This window comes from Neolamprologus brichardi, chromosome 13 (genome assembly GCF_056152115.1).
Source record: "Neolamprologus brichardi isolate AB-2024 chromosome 13, ASM5615211v1, whole genome shotgun sequence".
In the NCBI taxonomy this organism is placed as follows: Eukaryota; Metazoa; Chordata; class Actinopteri; order Cichliformes; family Cichlidae; genus Neolamprologus; species Neolamprologus brichardi.
Window position 1 is genome coordinate 4974592 of NC_142116.1, and position 6000 is coordinate 4980591.

Consider the following 6000-nt stretch of genomic DNA (forward strand, 5'->3'; position numbering starts at 1 on the left):
AAACAAATAAAAAGGTGCAAAGATCGAAATACACATTAAATGTATGCTTTGTTAACATTGGATGCTTTGTCCTTTTGGATCACACATGAGTTTTCCTTTGTCTTCTTTACAAGACACTTGATATTAGCTGCTTATAAACGTTTAGATGATATAATTTTAGTTTTTGCTGCTTTCTTTCACAGTAGAAAAGGCTTTCACTCGTTTTGATGTTTGGTGATAAGTCATACTTTATGGTGAGAAAGCTCTCCTAAGTATAATATCCCAGGTTCAGTGGGTGCAATATGGCTCCCCTCGAGGACTGTATTACACACTGATCAATCGTGGCTCCAGGAGAACAGCATGACTCAATGAGTACAGGCAGGTGGCCAGCACCTTTTTGCTGCAAAGAAAAATTGGGCTGTCAAACCATCATGCTCCCTATTTTGCAGAAAGTACTGGGTGTGGAAGCTCACTGGGAGAAATGGTTGGAGGTTTCACAGAAAACACAGTTGCACATAGTTTAACACTGAGGAAAAAAAGTAACGGTTTTAGTGAAACAACGGTAGTATTGTTAAAATAGTGAAAGCCAAGAAAAGTTTGTTCTTAAACTTTTGGCTCTAAAAAGAAGAAAAAGATAACAAAAAGCATGCATGTCCTCCATTGGCTGGAGTACAGATGGTTTGTTTGGGTTTCAACCCAAGTCCATATTTCATCTACTATGACACTCCGATTAAGACTTTATCAGCTATAGATCTCCAAACAAGCAATGCCTCCTCACTTTGCCCAAACGTCTACATGAACCTGATAGCAGGTTAGAGTTGGCACCAAAACTTTTTCTTAAATGGATCCAGATCCAGATCCAAATGAAAAACAGAACATTACTGTTCCTGTGAAATATTCCTCAGTACTTGCATATTAGCAGTTAGCAGAGCAGAGCAGTAACGAAAGAAAAACCCTGAAAACTCTGGCACGCATGGCATAAATTCTTCTGAGATGTTAGTGGTTTCATTAAAACAGCAGACTTATTTCTAGTTTTATGCTTATCAGGACTTCAATTTGGCTTTAAATTAAATTATTAAAAGATTTAAAAAATCATCCTTATTCATGTCATACTATACCAGCTCCACAGCCCTTCAGTTTAGCCCCTGCTTGAAATAGACAGCATTAGCTTCCAGCTCTTTAAGAGCCACCTTTGTAAAAGGCAACTTTCTTTGAACTGGCAGGAGTTGTGGAAGCTTGCAGAGGAAAAGTACCCCAAATATGTTTAACCAACAGTGCAGGAGAGCAGCACATGCACTGGGCAAAAACAAAGATTAGAGTAGGATGTTTTTGTTTGACAGTATCTTCATTATTTTCTTAATGCGTTACACAAACACAGTTTTACTCTGTAAATCACATCAACTTTTTTTTTCTTAATGTCTACATGGCCCTGTCAGTAAAGTGTATGCATGTTAATTGGATGTTATTATGCCACCCATAATCAAAGGATTTGAACCGAAGTTTGATGGGACTCCTGTGCCTGAGATGACCTTATGAAGGATATCTTTTTTTTTTAAACATTTATTTATTGGTTTTAACCGGTTTTACATGGTGCACCGTGAGCAAAAAAAAAATAAAAAAAAAATAAAAAAAAAAATAAATAAAAAAATAAAAAAAGTAAAAAAATAAAATAAAATAAAAAAATAAAATAAAAACAAAACCACAACAACAACAACAACAGAAACAACATAATAATAGAAATAAAAACAAAGCAAACCATAACAAAAGGGAAGGACAGATATACAAATCAAGTTAGAGTTTCAGGCTGTTAAGTCCACAGTGTGTAAGTTCTCCAGAAAGTTGTAGAATTTTGACCATATAGCCCAAAACTTGTCCAGTTTATTTCTTAATGTATAAGTTATTTTCTCCATAGATAGTATAGATGTCAGTCCATTAAGCCATTGAGATAGTCCACATATTTTTTGATTTTTCCAACACATAGCAATACAGCGCTTGGCTTCCAAAAGTCCAATCGTTAACAGAGCTCTATTGTTTCCAGCAGGTACAAAATTATTCGGGTATATATTTAAAATACATATTTTAGGATGAAGTGGAATCACATCACCAATAATTTGACTCAACAGATTTATTACCTTTTCCCAAAGGATTTTCACATGTGGACACTCCCATATACAGTGAAATAAAGTGCCCCTGTCCACTCCACACTTAATTTATGAAGGATATCTACTCTTATTGATATATCAAAGAGCATGAAAACCTGAGGCTGAGAACGCTGTCTGAAGTCTGAGCCTATAACTCACAGCAAATATTTGCACATATAGTGACCTTATTTTCTCCCATCTTTAGCCATGACCTCTTGTAGGTACAGAATCAACTCTTTTCCACAAGGTTTAAGTGTGTTTTGGGGAATTTTGGAGGTCAGAAACTAATGTTGGACAAGAGATTCTGGTTTGCAGTCTCCGTTCTAATTCAGCCCAAAGTGTTCTATCAGGTTGAGTTTTGAGCATTAAGAGATTTTTTAAGTGGAACTAAGGAGCCGAGCCCAATTCCTGAATATCAACCCGCTCCACCCCTCTCCACCTTCTCCACTACACTTGGCACAAAGCAGTCAGATAAGTACCTTACTCCTGACAACCTCCAAACCAACTCACCAAACAGAAAATTGTGATTCATCACTCCAGAGAACCTGAATCCACTGCTCTTGGGTCCAAGGGCTGCATGCTTTACACCACTGCAACCAATGCTTTGCATTGCGCTTGGTGATGTAAGGCTTGGATGGGGTTGCTTCACTGTGAAAACCCATTCCATGAAGCTCAGCTCTTACCTAATCTGAATGCCACATGAAGTTTGGAGGTCTGTAGTGATTGATTCTGCAGAAAGTTGATGACCTCTGTGCACTTTTGCCCCGAGCACCCACTAATAATACCACAACTCGTGAGACAAAGTTTGTGTGAGGTCGAGCCACACACACACACCTGCATACACTGTAGGTAGGCTTATGTTCTAGGTGAGAGTTCAGATACATTCGCTTGCAACTGCATTTTTGTGCGTGCAGAATTGCTAGTTTGTTGCAGAGCATGGCCTGAGGTTTTGGAGAAGCGAGAGTCAGAAGATGGACAGGAAGCACCTGCCGTGGAGACGAGGCGATGTTCTTTTCAAACTGTGTTAAAAGTCATTGTGGTTTTGAACCAATGTATCTATTGTATCTGTTTGACGTTGAAGGGGCGTCATTAAATTTAAACCCCGATGGTATAAAACTGCTTGTGTATTGTTAAAGCAGAGATCAATGCTGTCTGCGTACAGTGATCTCTCCACGCGTGTCATTAAAATCATCGTTTGACTTCACCCGGCCGGATCAGTGTGGTTATTGGATTACCTCCTGTATCCCTCCTCAATATTGGAATATTTAGGCAAGGAAATTACACAACTGGATAGCATCCTATCACGGTGCCACGCTGGAATTCACTGAACTCCTGAAAGTCACCCATTCTTTCACAAGTGAATGTAGAAGCAGTCTGCATGTCTAGGGTCTTGATTTTATAAACCTGTGGCCATTGACGTGATTGGAACACCTAAAGTCAACACTTTTCGCTATATAGTGTGAGTAAAATAGGTTCACTTTAAAGTTTATGTAAAATTTTAATTTGCCAATCTCCTTATACAATGAAGCAAAGGGAATGCTTGTATATACGGCACTTCAATAAGCACTGAAGATGAAGGCACACTGGATGTCAGCTCTGATTTACAGGAGCTTTAGTCTTGGTAGCCAAACTGTAACACTTTTATTTGTCACATAAACAGTGAGAAAGCATTACAGTCATGTGGAAAAGAAAGAAAGTTTTCACAGGACTCTATGCAGTCCAGTGAGAAACCTAAACACACCCTTACTGCTTCCATGGGAATAAAATGGGTAAGTAGTAGCCAAGTGTTGCTAATCACATTCACTTGGTTAATTGAGCAAATTGAGCAAATGTGAGCATATAAATAAATGCAGAAGTTTTATGAGTGTACTGGAGAGCATTCAGCTGTGTATTAAACGAATGTCACAATCTTCCCAGCAATTTCACCCCAAGGTCAGAGCGTGCAATGCTCAGGGAAATACCCAAGAGCTACACCTCACACTCTCAGGCTTCAGTTAGCATGTTAAACACTAAAGCTCATGACAGCACAACTGGAAAAAGACTGAACAAAATTGGCTTGTGTGAAAGTGTTTCCAGGAGAAGAACATGGCAGCATGACTTCGGTTTGCAAATTTGCATCTGAATAAGACCTCAAGACTTCTGGAAAAAGCACTTTGAAAAAACAAAAGCAAAGTGAAGATGTTTCTCATAATGCATATCATATTGATGGCACAAAGACCTCATAACAGCTGCCAAGCACAGTGGTGGAGGGGTGATGCTTTGAGCTTGTTTTGCAGCGACGGGATCTGGGCACGTTGCAGTTATTGAGTTTATGATAAACTCTGCATGGCAAACTAATTAGAGTCAACTGTAAGGACATTAGTCTGAAAGCTAAAGTTTGTCAAAACTAGATCATGCAATAGGACAATGATCCCAGGTACTGTCATGGCACTGGGTCTGCGGGTCAGTGTTTTGTGGTTGTGGATTAATTTATATTCCTTGATTATTATTATTCATGGTTTTGATTCTCATTATTGTTTTCTGCTTATGTTATATTCTTAGTTCCTACAATTTAGGTTTCTGTTACTTTGTCTTCCACATGTGGTAACTTTTCTCCATGTTCCTTCTGTCTCCCTGTCAGTCGTGTTTCTGTGCCTCACTGTCAAGTCCGTGTCCTTGTGAATGTCTCTTGTTTCCTGTTTTACTTTGATAGTCCGTGTCCCATGCCACTGTATCCTGCTTTGGTTCCTGTGTCTCGTTATGTCAGATTAGCCCCAGCTGAGCTTCCCTCCTGTATTCCATTACCTTGTCACCTTCTGGTGTATTTAAGCCCTGTTTTCCCCTTTGTCTGTTGTCGTGTTGTACCTTGTCAGTGCTGCATTTCCTCTTTCTGTATTTCCAAGTTTCCTTTTTTGCTTCTTGTTTTCCAGTTTCCTGAGTCCTTAGATTTGCTAGCTTCTAGTTATTATGCTTCGTTCCTTGTTTCCTGTAATTCTAGTTTTTCACAGCACATTAAAAGCCACCTCCTTTAGTTCATCCCCCTGTGTCCTGCAAGTCCTGCATATGGGTCCAATCTCTTGCCTGCCACACGGCAAACATGACAGGTATGTCAGAAAATCTATAAGAGAATGACTGAAAAAGATAAAAGAATCAAGAAACTGATTGAAATGCTCTGATGGCCTTAAGAGTGTTGTGCATAAACAAATACACACAAATTTCAATGACTTACAGCAATGCTGTAAAGAGATGGGTCAAAATTCCCCTACAAAGGTATGAAAGACTTTTAAAGTCTTATACAAAACAATTGTTTCTGCAAGTTTATGATGGGATGCACTTGGTTTTTCATAAGGCTGTATATTCCCACTAGTCAAAGTCTATAATGCAGCATAAACTCAGCTGACAAGGTGACATCAGCTCAGTGCAAAAGTAGGATTGGAGTTCGGAGCAGTGTAAGGACATATACACAAGATTTTAATGACTGCGTTTACTGGGCTTCCTTGCAGTGATGAACCCACAGAGAATTGTCACTTATTGCAGTTTCCCGCAGCCTCTCGTCTAAGTGTGTTTTTAGAGCCCACAGCTTAAGTGTTTTATTTGATCAGTGAGGTTTCCAAAATGGAACAAAAGGGGTAAAAACCAGACCATACCAGCACACCAAATGATATGCACAAAAGATTAGCAAACAGAAAAAACCTACTTGTATTAGGAGCCAGCTATGAGCATAAAAAGCCCCCCAAAAAGCAGACTTCTAGATACAGGTAGTTATGCAAAAACTCTTCTTGCTCTCGGCTTGCTGAGTGTGTTAATAGGGCACTGTGAGCATCAGTGATGACTCCTGGGCCAGGCAGAGCCCTCTGGTATTACCAATAGGAGGTGAGAACTAAGAAATAGGGATGGAGGA